General features: G+C 39.9%; 1 long non-coding RNA gene across 1 annotated transcript in view; it reads right to left on the bottom strand.

The window, feature by feature from the left end:
• LOC104006330 (uncharacterized) overlaps window positions 1-12,390 on the bottom strand; it is an 82,520-nt gene extending 70,130 nt beyond the window's left edge. The window contains exon 1 of the long non-coding RNA XR_680004.5: window positions 11,488-12,390. This is a non-coding gene — a long non-coding RNA (uncharacterized LOC104006330). The remainder of the gene's footprint in view (window positions 1-11,487) is intronic.
• Window positions 12,391-14,981: the final 2,591 nt, after the last annotated feature.

Below are 14,981 nucleotides of genomic sequence, written 5' to 3'. Positions count from 1 at the left end.
CCTAGGGGGAAAAAATGGTTTCCTGGGCTGGGCCTAGGGTCCCTCTGCTATGTGAAGTCCAGCTGTGACTAAAAGGGGCCAAGGTACAGCTCAGGCCATGACTTCAGAGGGGGCAAGCCCTGAGCCTTGGTGGCTTCCACATGGTGTTGAGACTGTGGGTGCACAGAAGTCAAGAACTGAGGTTTGGGAATCTCCACCTACATTTCAGAGGATGTATGGAAATGCCTGGGTGTCCAGGCATAAGTTTGCTGCAGGGGCAGGACGCTTATGGAGAACATCTGCTAGGGCAGTGCAGGAGGGAAATGTGGGGTGGGTACCCCCACACAGAGTCCCCACTGGGGTGCTGCCTAGTGGAGCTATGAGAAGAGGCCCACTGTACTCCAGACCCCAGAATGGTAGATCCCCTAACAGCTTCTACCATGGGCCTGAAAAAGCTGCAGACACTCAATGCCTGTACATGATAGCAGCGGGACAGAGGCTGTATCCTGCAAAGCCACAGGAGCAGAGCTGCCCAAGACCATGGGAACCCACCTCTTGCATCAGTGTGACCCAGATGTGAGGCATAGAGTCAAAGGAAATTATTTTGGAACTTTAAGATTTGGCTGTCCTGCTGGATTTGGGACTTGCATGGGGCTTGTAGCCCCTTTGATTTGGCCAATTTCTCCCACTGGAATGGCTGTATTCACCCAATGCCTGTACCCCCATTTTATCTAGGAAGTAACTAACTTGCCTTTGATTTTACAGGCTCATAGGTGGAAGGGACTTGCCTTGTCACAAATAAGACTTTGGACTGTGGATTTTTAAGTTAATGCTGGAATGAGTTAAGACTTTGGGAGACTGCTGGGAAGTCATGATAGGTGTTGAAATGGTGAGAACATGAGATTTGGGAGAGGCCAGGGGCAGAATGATATGGCTTGGCTGTGTCCCCACCCATATCTCGAATTGTAGCTCCCATAATTCTCATGTCATGGGAGTGACCCAGTGTGAGATAATTTAATCATGGTGGTGGTTCCCCCATACTGTTCTCATGGTAGTCAATAAGTCTCATGAGATCTGATGGTTTTATAAGCGGAGACCCCTTTCATTTGGTTCTCACTCTTCTCTTATGTGCCGCCATGTGAGATGTGCCTTTCACCTTCCACTATGATTGTGAGGCCTCCCCCAGCCACGTGGAACTTTAAGTCCATTAAACCTCTTTCTTGTGTAAATTGCCCAGTTTTGCGTATGTCTTTATTAGCAACCTGAAAATGGACTAATACAGATACTAAACATAAATGATTTCCAATTTCAGGTTAGGCAAAGGTTTTTTTGGAGAGGATGAAAAATACCAAATGTAAATTAAATTTAATGAATTCATTAAAATTGATCCCCATTACAATATTCTGTTCATAAAAGATCTCACTAAGAAAATGTGGAAAGTAGAGGCAAACCAGTTTTAAAGGAAATTTTGCAATATATGTATCTGATATATACTTCTACCTAAAATATATATAAATAATACAAAATCAGAAATTAAACAAAATATTTGAACAAACTTATCAGATAAAGAATATTAAAAGGCAGAGATTAGCAGAATGGGTGAATAACAATGACAGAACTACATGCTCTGTATGGAGCATGTCTCTGTATGGAGCGATACCATACGTTCCTGAATTGAGAGACAACTAAAAACTTCTGCACAGACAAGGAAACAATAAACAGAGTGAAGAGACTGTAGATTGGAAGAAAACATTTGAAATTCATACACCCAATAAAGGGTCAATACCCAAAATATATGATGCTCAAACAACCCAATAAGAATAAAAAACAAAGAAGCTCATTAAAAGGGCCTGAAAAGATATTTCTTAAAAGATGACATACAAGTAGCCAAGAGTTACATGAAAAAAAAACAAAACAAAACCGCTCAACATCATTAATCATTAGGGAAATGCAAATTAAAAGCACAAGGAGATACCACTTCACACCTGTTCCAATGGCTACTGTCAAAAAGATGTAAGTGTTGGCAATATTGTGGAAAAAAGGAAATCCTTATGCACTGTTAGTGAGAGTGTAAATTGTTTTAGTCATTATGGGAAACTATATGGAGGTTCCTGGATAAAATAAAAATAGAACTATCATATGACCCAGCAATCCCACTTGTGAGCATATATTCACATGAATTAAAAGTAGTATGTTGAAGAGATTTCTCCCCTCAGATGTTCATTGCACCACTACTCACAACGGCCAAGACACAGAGCAAATTCAGTGTTCATTCATGGATAAAAGAGTAAAGAAAATGTGGTACACATATGCTGAATACTATTCAACCTTCAAAAAGCAGAAAATGCTGTCATTTATAATAGCACTTGGAGGACATCATGCTAAGGGAAATAAGGTAGGCACAGGAAGACAAATACTACGTAATCTCACTTATATGTGGAATTTTAAAAAGTGAAACTCATGCAAATAGTACAATGGTGGTACCAGAAATTGGTGGTGGGGGTTATGGGGGGGAGAATGGTGACATGTTGGTCAAAGTGTACAAAGTTTCGATTAGACAGGAAATATATTTCAAGTTTTTGAAATCTATCACACAACATAGTGACTATAGGTAATAACAATGTACTGTGTATTTCAAAATTACCAAGAGATAGACTTCAAATGTTTTCATCACAAAAAATGATAAGTATGTGTGGTGATAGAACTGTTAATTGGCTTGATTTAATCATTCCACAATGTATAAAGGTATCAAAACATTACATTAAACCTCATAAATAAGTACAATTATTATCAATTAAAAACAAAAAATTTTTAAAATATTTTAAAAAAATGACAGCCCTTCCTAAATTCATCTATGAATTTAACATGCCTCCATCAAAATTCCAGATAGTTATGTGTGGAAATTAATAAGCTGATCTTAAGATTCTTAGAGAAATTTAAGGGACCTGGAATAGACAAAACAATCTTGAAAAGAACAAAGATGGAAAATTCACACTTCTTGATTGCAAAACTTAGTACAGTTTATAGTATTCAGGAATGTGTGGTACTGGCATAAGGTGACAAAGTCTTCCAGATATAAATACATATATATATATATATAATATATATATTCTATTTTAATTTCTACAATTTTGAGAGTGAGAGAAAAAATTAAATTTTAAGTCGATTAAATTTTAATAGAATTAAAATTACAGAAATAAACTCAAACATTTATGGTCAATTAATTTTCCATGAGGGTCCTAAGACTATTCAGTGGAAGGAATAAACTTTTCAGCAAATGCTGCTTAGAAAACTACATATTCACATGAGAAAGAATGAATTTGGACTCCCATCATCTTGTATCATATAAAAAAACTCAAATGGATAACAGAGCTAAAGTACAAGCTAGAAGTATAAAACTGCTAGAAGAACGCATAGGCATAAATCTTTGTGATTTTGGCTTAGGCAATGATTTTATGAATATGCTCCAAATCCCAAGCAACAAAATAAAAAATAGATAACTTAAACTTCACCAAAATTTAAAACTTTTGTGCCTCAGTGGAAATCATCAAGAAAGTGAGAAGATATGCCACAGCAAGGGAGAAAATATCTGCAAATCATATTTCTAATAAAAATTTTATTTTGCATTTATGTTTTTACAATTTGATACTAAAAATAGCCAATTTAAAATCATTCAAAGGATCTGAATAGATACTTCAGCAAAAAAATATAAAAGAGTGAATAAGCATTTAAAAATGTGCTCAACATCATTAGACACTAGGAAATGCAAATGAAACCCACAGTGATATGACGACAATCAGAAGATGAACACAAGGAAGTGTTGGAAAATACGGGATATTTGAACTCTCAAGCATTGCTGGTATGAAAGTAAGATGGTGAAGTAGTGAAGCAGGTAAATGGCATGACAATGCTTCAGAAAGTTAATTATGTCATTACCCTGTACTACAGAAATACCGCTTCTACTTATATGCTGAAGACAATTGAAAGTATGTATTCATACAAAAACTTGAACCTGAATGTTCTTTGCAGCATTACTCATAATAGCTAGAAAGTGGAAACTGTAAAAATTTCTACCGTGTGATGAATGGATGAGCACTATGTGGGATGTCTGTATAATGGAATAATAATTGGCCATTAAAAAATGAAGTGCTGATACATGATATAATGCAGCTGAACCTTGAAAACATTATGCTAAGTGAAAGAGGCCAGACCCAAAGATCACATATTATGTGGTTCCATTTATTTGAAATAGCCTACTTAGGCAAATCCTCAGAGGCAGAAAGTATTGTACATTACTGGTTCCCAGGGGCTAGAGAAAGCGAGGAATGGGGAATGATTGTTAGTGAGAATGGAGTTTCTCTGTGAGATGATGAAAGCATTCTGCAATTAGATACGGTGATGGTTGCGCAACTCTGTGAATATACTCATCACCACTGAATCATACTCTTTGAAATGGTGAGCTTTGTGGTGCATGAATTATATTCTAATAAAGCTGTTAAGCAAAGGGTACATGCAGAGAGGTCTGCTGACTCCACAAAGAAAACAAAATTAATGCAACAAAAACCAAGTTCTTCAAGTTTGAATTCTGTCCATATGTATCTTGAAAGCATAATTTCAAACAAAATTCACTTTTTCTCTGAAGATAAAGCAAACTAGTTTGGTTCTTTGACTCCATACTAAGTTGTAAGGGGCACAAAGTAAATATTGAAAACATTTCTAAAAATAGTTTGAAAATATTTCCAAACATCTGTATCATGATTGGCTGTTGGTTACATGGATGTATCTTGTCTTAGTCCTTTTTCACACTTCTTGTTGTTTCAGTGATAGCTGCAAAGATCAACCCAAATTCGGGGTCATCCATAAACTGAATCTTTTAGTGACCTAACATTGCTAAGAACATACTTGATTATAGAGGTGCCATATGGTACAAGAAGCTCCTGGATTAACGTGGTCGATGGGTCTATCCACCATTCAAGCATTTCAAGACTTACACTTTGGATAAATTATACTGTAAACTGTACAGGTTCATGTGTTAAGATCGTTTTAAGGCAAGATATGGTTGCAAACATCTCCTTAGGTTTCCTAGGGAAATTGAGCAAGGCATTTCTTAGATCAAATCTCCTTTCACAAATCACCACCTGCCCCTACAGCAATGGCCCCTACTCTTTTGTAGACTATCAAAATCTGCTGAGAGCCAAAGTCCAGCCTTTGATATGCTGTCTAATGCAGATTGTGAGCTTAAAGATTTCTAGCATAATCCTACTTGGATGCTAACTGCTGACTATGCATATATATGCAAATGCACTGTGTGTGTGTGTGTGTGTGGTGTGTATACATACAAACTGTGCATGTGCATACAATGCAAAGGGAAATTTACGTATTTTGATATTTCTGTTTTTCTTGAAGTATTGGCAGGTTAAAAATATCAAAAAAGAATGCACTGAAAATAAATTATGTGTGTTTTTCAATATTTGAAGTAACCACATGTCTTTCATCAGGTACATATGTTCAATAGTGTGTGGGAAGAGGTATGTTTGGAGTAGATGAGATAAAAGCTATTATTTTACCCTAGAGTATAAAGAGCAGGAATATGAGAAAGTGTAATGTGGGCATTCAGTCAAAAATGAATAAACTTTGAAATTAAAATTAAACTGTATTCTCTGTATAAAATATTAAGTACAGCACAATACACTGTAGGAAATGAAGTATCTACTTAACATCCAATTTATCTGTCACCCAGATAACTGATTTACTGTTAAATTACATGTTGATTATAATCTCATGATGCCTTAGTAAAAACAGCAACACCAATGCATTAGAAATTAAGAAAGTGGTTTATGAGCATTTAGTCAAAGCTAACATAAGCAACAACTTTAACCAATGCCATCTGTGGCATACACAAGATGTCCCTCACTTCTCTTTTAGAATTTAATGTGCCCTTGTGACTTGGTTTGTTTCTAGAAAGTCCTGCCATCCACAGGTAAATGAGTGTTAGCTCCCTAGCACTCCGTAACTCCGGACGCCAGCAAAGACCGAATGTAGAAATGTCTGGGCTGAACGGCAGCTGGTGTTAGAGAATTTCTAAGTTCCCATCAGTCTTTAAGGTTGTGTGATTCTAATGTTTTGTAAAGTGACTAAATAGTTATGTGTTTCTGTTAACTTGCTGTTCTTCTGAGTCAGGTAATTGATTCAACAAAGACCTTATCCTTGGCCAAATTTTTGTCAGGCTTGCCTAAGTCTGCTTCTCAACTAGACTTCAACCTTGGGCTTCAGTGTCTGTCCTTCATGCACTTGCATTCCCTAGATTTAGTAAGAATTTTGTTAAGTAAATTTGGCCAGACTGTTCTCCCTCAATATTTGATCAAACCCATGCTCACCACCCACAGGTGATGTCAGATCATCCTGGCCTGCCTTCCACAGGAATGCTGGGAAGTTGGTTTAACCAGAATCCCCTCTGTCCCTGATGTTTCCCCTTAGTGATTTTTCTATCCACTGATCCCCACTCTGGTCCTTGACTCTAAATCTCCGCTTGAGCTCAGTACCTCAGTACTATACTGAGGTCTCTTATTGCAGCAACTCCTAAATACAATCTGGTTTTTGCCTCTTTAACTATTGTCCAGCTTTGATGATCTTTAATAATTCTCAAAGTAGAGGCAATTTTGCCCCTAAGGAGCTATTTGACAGTGAGATATGTTTGGTTGTCACAGCTGGGGAGACGTTACTGGCATCTAATGGGCAGAGGGCAGGGACGTTGGTAAACATCCTACACTGAACGGGTAGCTCCCCCCACAAACACACACACACACACACACACACACGCACATACACACACACACAACAAAGGATTATTTGGCCTAAAATATTAATAGTGTCAAGGCTAAGAAGCCCTGACTTTGAACCCATAGCCTAAGCTTCTATAAAGCAGTCATCAGCCATTGTCAATGTAGGCTCATGAAGTGAGCAATGCATAAGTTTCAGGTTAAGGAGAGGGAACTGAAGTTTTACCCTTGAACGCCTCAAATATATTTTAGTTTGAAAAACTTAAAAGAGATGTCCGTTTGCACAAAGATAACATAAGGTCATTTAACACATAAACCCCCAACTGTCACTGGCCTAACACAGCAGAAGCTTATTTCTCCTTCACACCCTAGTCCAATACCAGGTGTTTTCATTGGCGCGCCTTCCATGTGCTCACTCAGGTTCCCAGCCCCCTCCAGCAAGGACTGTGCCCTTTTTCGGTTGCTCAGAGAATTCTGCATTCAATCCTGGGAGGGGATAGGGAAAGATTCAATCATGTGGAAGGCTCCCTGCATGGGTCTGGAAGTGCTGAGTGTCACTAGGTCACTGGCAGTGTCTACTTGTAGGGACCATGAGAAATGGCCTCTTGATGTGGGTCTTGAAAGAAGAGGGTCTGGGTTCAGGCAGCATCTGGTTCACTCCAGTTGCCGCCACTTGCACATGCTTCAGCTGGTGGTAGATGTTGCTAAGATAAGTAGAAAGAGAATTCCAAGTGGGTATAGCATTTGTAAAAATTGACTCCCTCTCATTGGACAGATTAAGAAAATTAGTCTTGCAATAACTGCCTTCCAACAAAAAGCAAGTAAAAGGGCCAGGGGTGTATCTCAGAATGCTTACAGTGTAGATGTTATTTTATTATTTAGTGCATGCAATTCTCAAATGTCTTGAGAACCTCAGAAATAACTATATATGGCTGGCTAAATTGTTACTATTGGAAACACAACATACTTTATTTTGAGATTATTTGCTTACTTATTTTATGTAATAATAATAAAAACAAAACTATTTTTATCAAAAGAAGTAGGCTTGGGCATTCAGAAAACAGAAAGAATTTTATGCAAAAGTGTTGAAAACCAAGGGAGATTGAAGGTATCTCTGTTGCCTCAAACATACCTGCATCTACAAACTCCTTCTGAGCCCGTTCTGCTTTCGCAGGAATCACCACTGTGTGTATTCAACACAGACGCTAGTTGGAAGCTGACTATGCTAAAACTCTTTTGCTTCTAACTATATCAGATCCACTTTGCACAACTGTTGGAAACATGGATTTTTAAATTAAAAAAAAGTCTACATTTGTGTATGACAGCCAGTTGGCTGTTTTAAGTCACCCATGAGGTATGAAAGCAATAAATCCTAATACCACCCTTCAAGTAACAACTACAGCAACACTAAAACCTTCTTACGACTACACAGTAACATCTAAAGCCAATACTGGCTTATTTGTGTTTTGCTTTTTCAGTGCAGCTTACTTATTATACTCTGTTTATTTTAGTTGTTGTCTTTTGAATTCATAGTTTGTAGCTTATTTTTGCATAGATGTTTATTACTTGTTCTCTCATGTAAAACCCAAAAAATGTTCCTGGTGTGTGGGTAGATTTTCCCTACTCAGTGACTGGAGATATTTGCTCCTCTCGTCTTGTAATAGCTCGTGACTTCCAAGGTGGCGTGCTTGTCTGCAGTAAGTCAGCAGATAAAGGAAGAACATGAAGTCTTCGCTGGAGAGGTCTCGTGGGTGAGTCTTTGAAGAACACAAAGAATTATGTATTACCTATGTTCACATCCACTGGCTTGAGCTCAGTCAATTATGTGTTATGTTAGGTCCACAACTATGCCAAATATCATGATCAGGGTCAGGTTTAGCCCCAGCTGAGGTATGAAGGGGAGTGGGTGGTTGGGCAGATAGCTGAGAGAACATTCGGGGGGCTGTAAGCAGGTGAATACGATTTTATTCACCAGCTCTTTCAGCAGCAGCTCTCTCAACAGCAGCTTTCTCTCACTGTCTGATCTGTCTTGGTTGCTTGCTCCAGCTGCTCCCACACACAGCGGCACAGCTGGGTCTTTCTTGCCTTCAGGGTCAGCAGCTTAACTCTTTTTCTCTCTGGGCCCAAGCCAGTTCCTGGCTCCCCACTGCCTGTCTTCAAGGCAACTGGATCTCCCTTACGGGTTCAGTAGCACTACTCTCTTTCTGGGCGCTGTACAGAGAGAGTCATCTGTCCAATGAGAGGGAGTCAATTTTTATAAATGCTATACCCACTTTGGAATTCTCTTTTCTACTCATCTTAGCAACATTTACCACCAGCATGGGGCAGGTACTGGAGTGAACCAGATGCGCCTCAAACCAGACCCTCTTCTTTCAAGACCCACAAGTGCAAGCCAACCCCGTACAGTGTCAGCAGGGCAGTTATAACTTTTTCAGACAATAGTGGCTCAGATCCAAGTATGGAGTTACACAAACAGGTTATATAACAAGTGGAGTATGTGCCTGCACCCTAAACTCACTGAGTCACTCTGGCCTGGATGTTCCCCTCGGCCTATTCCTGACCAAGGCACATGTGCCTTACAGGTCACATCTCACTTCCAGGGACCCATAAAACGCCATGTCACTGTGTGCTCAGGAAGAAAATGGCAGGATCAGTGAACAGCTAGCCAGCCTGACACACCTAGTTTTAATTTGAACCTCATCCCTCATCCTCACAAACAGCATACTCTTGTGCAAAAGACTCAGTCAACTTTTGTTCTGGTTTCTTTAGTTATAAGTTCAGAAATGTGGGCTGAATGACACTTAGCATCTCTTTCAGCCATGTGGTCATTGCTAAATCAACCAAGTTCAATAAATATCTACTGTAAGAGAATGTAGGGCATAGTCCCTGACAGAAGTAGCTGTCACCAACTTGCATAACTTATTCTTGAGTAATTTTATTCTTGCAATTAAAGGAGAGAGCAAAAAGAGAACAAATTTTAATTTTACTGCAGGGTTGCATGGAAAAGCCCCTGCAGGGCGGCAGGATTGCACGGAAAGCCTCATATTTGGCTTGGCAAAGCAGGATAGATGTCTGAGAGGCCCACTGAAGTTTTAAAAGTATTCTATTGAAAAAAATATTTTTAAAAAGTCCGACCTAGCTCACATATTTCTGGAATGTATTTGTAAACAATGCTCTGTTTCTGTGAGAATTGTCTTGATTTTTCTGGAGCTTTTGCAAACAACACATATTTTCCCAGTGGAGAATCTGCCTTTGATCTACAGTGAGGCCCCACTGAATCACCAACTACTTTCTCACCTGGAACCAACCAAGGGTGTGTGCTTAGCTGGCAGAAAATAATAAGTTCACATTAGTTAGTGTACCTAGAAAGGGGAGGCTGGTAAAAATATGCACCATCTGTAAAACTCTCAACAATCATTTATAGACTGCATTAATAAGTCAAGCATTACGAGGCACTTCCCAATGCCAGGCCAGGTTGTAAGGAGCTTTTATCCTGATGTAACAGTTTGTGCTTGTGGATTCTCAGACTAAACAGTGTGCTCAACAAAAAAGCAAATAGACACAAAATAGATTTGTTAAATAATATAAATACTAGCTTTTGGTCATCAATTTATTAAAAAACACCCAACAAAACAAAACACTAGGATGACTTCAAAGGAATGATTCATAAAGCACAGACATATTAAAATATGCTATAATTGGAAAAAAGCCTCTTAAGAACTGCTGGTTGTACATTTGTTCTCTATTTGTCTGTCAGTCAAAGAGAGGCCATGGATCCACAGAGAAGTTCCTTCAATCTGCAGTGGGTCAAGCAGTGCAGCCCACTCCAGAATCCACATGTCTGCCCTTATTTAGATATGAAGAGACTGAGCAGAACAGTTCAAGTGTGACTATGGCATATGCAATCATCAGGGACTAAGAAGTGGGTAAATCCACTCGTGTGGGTAGTAAACCCAATTCACTTTTAAGCTGGAAAGAAAAATAAGATACCAGAGAGAGCTGACGTTGCTGTCTTTCTATGACAGTGGGATTTTTGGGCTTCTTGGAAGCACGCTGTGGTGGTGGCCATATATGACAAAATTCGAGTTACTTATTCTTAGGTCATATTTACCTGATTTGGGTCAAAAGGGCCATTGGCAAGATATTATTTTGAAAAATTGACTAATGATTACACCCCCAACCTTTTTACAAAACTAATGTAACACAGCTAACAAAAATTGATTCAACATAACATGGTAAAATAACACTTAAAGTTGATAAATGAAGACAAATCTAGACCAGAAAAGGAGAAAAGAACACATAAAATTATTTCTGCTCCTATTATCTTTTGTATAAGATTCTCCATTTTTATTTTGGAAAATAAAGGCTTAAACTTCCAGACAGTGGAAATCATTTCTCTTTACAGTTACCCCATAGGATTTGCAGGAATTGGCCTTTCCCTGTTTTCTTTTCCTTAAGCTGTTATCCTGCACCTGTTGACTTATCCCTCTCTGTGTTGGGGAGTCACAAGACCATCCTCAGCTTCTATGATATATTGGAAAGACCTACAAGATTCAGAAAAGCTATTATACTTACAGTTACAGTTTATTACAGCAAAGGAATAGGAATTATTTCAGCAAAGGAATAGAGTTTCCAGGCATCCTCTTACAGTGGAGTCTCATGGACATGCTTAATTCTCCTAACATTGTGCAACAGCATATGCGAAGTGTTGCCAACCACAGAAGCTTACCTGAGCCTGAGTGTCCAGAACATCACCTGGCCTTGGAGTCCAGGAAGCTCACCTGCACCTTGGAGTCCAGGAAGCTCACCTGGGCCTTGGAGTCCAGGAAGCTCACCTGAGCGTTAGTTTCCATACAGCTCACCTGAGTATTGGTGTCTAGGAAGCTCACCTGAGCCTTTGTGTCCAGGGTTCTTATTGGGAGCCAGTCCTGCAGACCTGAAGCATTTATATGGCTGAACTCAGATACTCAGATTCCAGTTCTCCAGAGCAGAATTAGGCATTCAGCATAAATCACATTGCTAGCGTTAACAAGCTGTTCAACTGGTGCCATGCAGCGTAAGGCCTCAGCCGTACAAAAACACTCTTCCCAGGCAGAACATTCCAAAACTCAGCATTTGCTTCCCAAGAACTAGCCAACAGTCAGTCCTGAAAATAGTCATTTCTGGGGAATGTGCAGGGTTTGAGAAACTCAGGCCTCCTTCCTTTTCATCTCCCTTCTGTATTTCTCAAGGCACCTGGTCTCTTCTCTACTCCTCACACAGTCCCCAAAACAGAAGTCATTCTCTTTGATCTCAATACCTCAAACAGTCCATATGTAAGATGTTTGTTAGTAGGAATGTTTTGGGAGCAGCAGCAATGTTCAATATCTAGGACAATACACAAAACTTCTTAAGAATGAGCACTAAACCTTGTTGCATTCAGAGATCTTCTGCCATTACCATACCAAGTGACTTCCATGGGACATTTACCCCTTCTCACTTAGCTTGCCACTGCTGCAGGTCTTTTGTCACTCCTCATCCCAGCAGCCTCTGAGGAGCCTCCTCTAGTTGGTCACGTCTCTGTTTTCCTGCCCCTCTTCATCACCAGACTTCCTCCCAGACTCCCCATGCTCTGGACTGCAGAGCAGCTCAGCTTTCTCTTGACCTGTGTACTTTGTCCAGCTATGCCCTGAGGTTCTCTTCACATAGTTGGGACACTCATCAGGATTATTCTGATCCCAAGCCAAGTACCACTGTCAGGTTTAAAATCACTGATTTATTATTATTATTATTATTATTATTTTATGGTGCTTGTATGGAACCCACCCTGAACACCTCTGACGCCAAGAATCTTTTGGCACACCATGATCTGAGCTGCCACATTCAATATAGAATCACAGTTCTGGGCTCACTTTCAGCTACTATCATTCTCAGACTCATGAGAAGCCTGGTTTCATCTAAAGAAGTTTGCCGTTAGAGTTAGATTTTACAGCTATAGACCCTTTCCCTCATTCTTTTAACAAGAGCTATCTTTTCAACTTCTTTCTATCAAGGAAGTATTAATAATTAGGTGAGGTGCAGTGGTTCATACTTGTAATTCCATCACTTTGGGAGGCTGAGGCAGGAGGATTGCTTGAGGCTATGAGTTCAAGAGCAACCTGGTCAACACAGCAAGACCCTGTCTCTACAAAAAAAAAGTAGCCAAGCATGGTGACATGCACCTGTAGTCCCAGCTACTCAGGAGGCTGAGGTAGGAGGATCACTTGAGCTCAGGAGGTTGAGGCTACAATTGCACCATTGCACTCCAGCCTGGGTGACAGAGCAAGACCCTGTCTCAAAAAAAGAAAGTAGTTAAATCGCAATTACCGGAGACAGAAAGAGGCTTTATTTCTTTATACCTTCTGTTTTACACCAATATTCCTATGCTTACAATTGGGCTACACAACTCTCTGTACCTCTCCATTTATAAGTATCATGCACTAGGTGGGAGAATACCCATGAGAACACAGAAATTGCAAATGGCTGCCTCAAGGCTCAGCAGTGCCATAGACTGGAGGTGGAGGATGGCCCAGATCCTCCCAAGGGGAAGGGAGCAGCTTCCCAATGGTGCCACCACTGCAGAGCACAATACGTCTGTACATGACTTACTTTCTATTCCAAAGTGTCATGAAAAGATCATATTGACATTCTTAGTTCTTTGAATTTGTCTAATTCCTATTCCAAGCTTGGCTTTAGACTTGGTATCTGTTCTCACCATTCCAACCCAGAAGAGGCTGTGGACTGGAGGGCTGATCACACTCCAGCAATGCTTCTGAAAGAAGAGGTGCCTGAATGTGGTTAAGGCAGTGGCAAGAAGGCGGTGCCTAGCATTGCTTTTCTAAATGGCTCATATGGGTTTACACTTCTCCACTTCAACCCTCCTCAGACTCATTCCACATTGTTTAATGTGTGCATTTTTTTTTTCAAATATGTCCTCTGTTTCTACCTCTATGATTACAGTTTCTCTGCCATCCTGATCTTCATCACCTTCGTGAGAAGACACTTAACAGGGTGGATGTTTTCAGTCATGAATATGTGGCCCGGCAATCAGGTTATGGGTTACAAAAGGCCTTTTAATTCTTATTAATTTGTACCTACTATAGGAAAATCCCTGATGCTGGAGTTGGACACCAGGGTAGGAAGCTGTGGTCACCATGAGGGTTTTAGTGATGTTGAGGTTCTGCACACACCACGTATTAATCAGGGCTCCCCAGAGGAACAGAAGCATTAGGGAGTGTGTGTGTGTGTGTGTGTGTGTGTGTGTGTGTGTGTGAGAGAGAGAGAGAGAGAAATTAATATAAAGAATTGTGTCATTTAATTAAAGATGTTGAGAAGTAACAAGATCTGCATCCAGCAAACTGCAGACCCAGAATAGCTGATGGTGTAAGTTTCAGTCCAGGTCTGAGTCCAAAGGCAGGAGAGGACCAATGTCCCAGCTCAAAGACCTTCAGGCAGGAAAACAGTAAATTCTTTCTTAGCCCTTTTGTTCCATTCAGTCCCTCCATGGATTGGATGAGGCCCACCCATGCTGGGGAGCGCAGTCTGCTCTGTTCACTGCAGCCATTCAAATATTAACTTCATCCAGAAACACCCTCACAGACCTACCCACAGTAATGTTTAATCTCATTGCCCAGCCAAGTTGTCATATAAAATTAACCATCTCATGCTGCATTTCTCATGGCCCCTCGGCCACCTCTTTTGTGGGCTTCTAGGGAGACTGATTCTCGTTTTGGCTGCAAAAGGAATCATGGGTGACTTAGGATTAGTCCTCTGGGTTTGGGAGACTCTAAGTAGTATTGAAACATCTGTAGAAGAAATTGAAATAGGATAGGTCTATACGGCAGATCTCTGTCTTTCATTGCATAGTTTTTAGTCATGTGCTAAGAAGGAAAATGCTACTTAGAGAATATAATCAGTAAAATGGGAAGAGTATTTTATTCAGATTCTGCCTAAGTTACTAGAATAGGGTAGATATTTCAAAAGGAAAAAAGTAGACCAGAAATAATAGCTTTATTGTTTTTACAGAATCACATAACGCCTTTGTTTTCAAGGCTCACTGTGTTGTCCCATCATTTTTTCCCTATAGCCTTAGAATGTCTTAGGGAAATAAAAATAAATAGGATTATGTCAGTATAATGGATGAGAACACTGGAACACAGAATGGTTAATTTAACAGTTCTTCATCAGCAGTGAGAATGAGAATTC

The sequence above is a fragment of the Pan troglodytes genome, chromosome 4 (assembly GCF_028858775.2).
Source record: "Pan troglodytes isolate AG18354 chromosome 4, NHGRI_mPanTro3-v2.0_pri, whole genome shotgun sequence".
Taxonomy (NCBI): domain Eukaryota; kingdom Metazoa; phylum Chordata; class Mammalia; order Primates; family Hominidae; genus Pan; species Pan troglodytes.
This window is presented reverse-complemented; position numbering and strand designations above follow the sequence as displayed.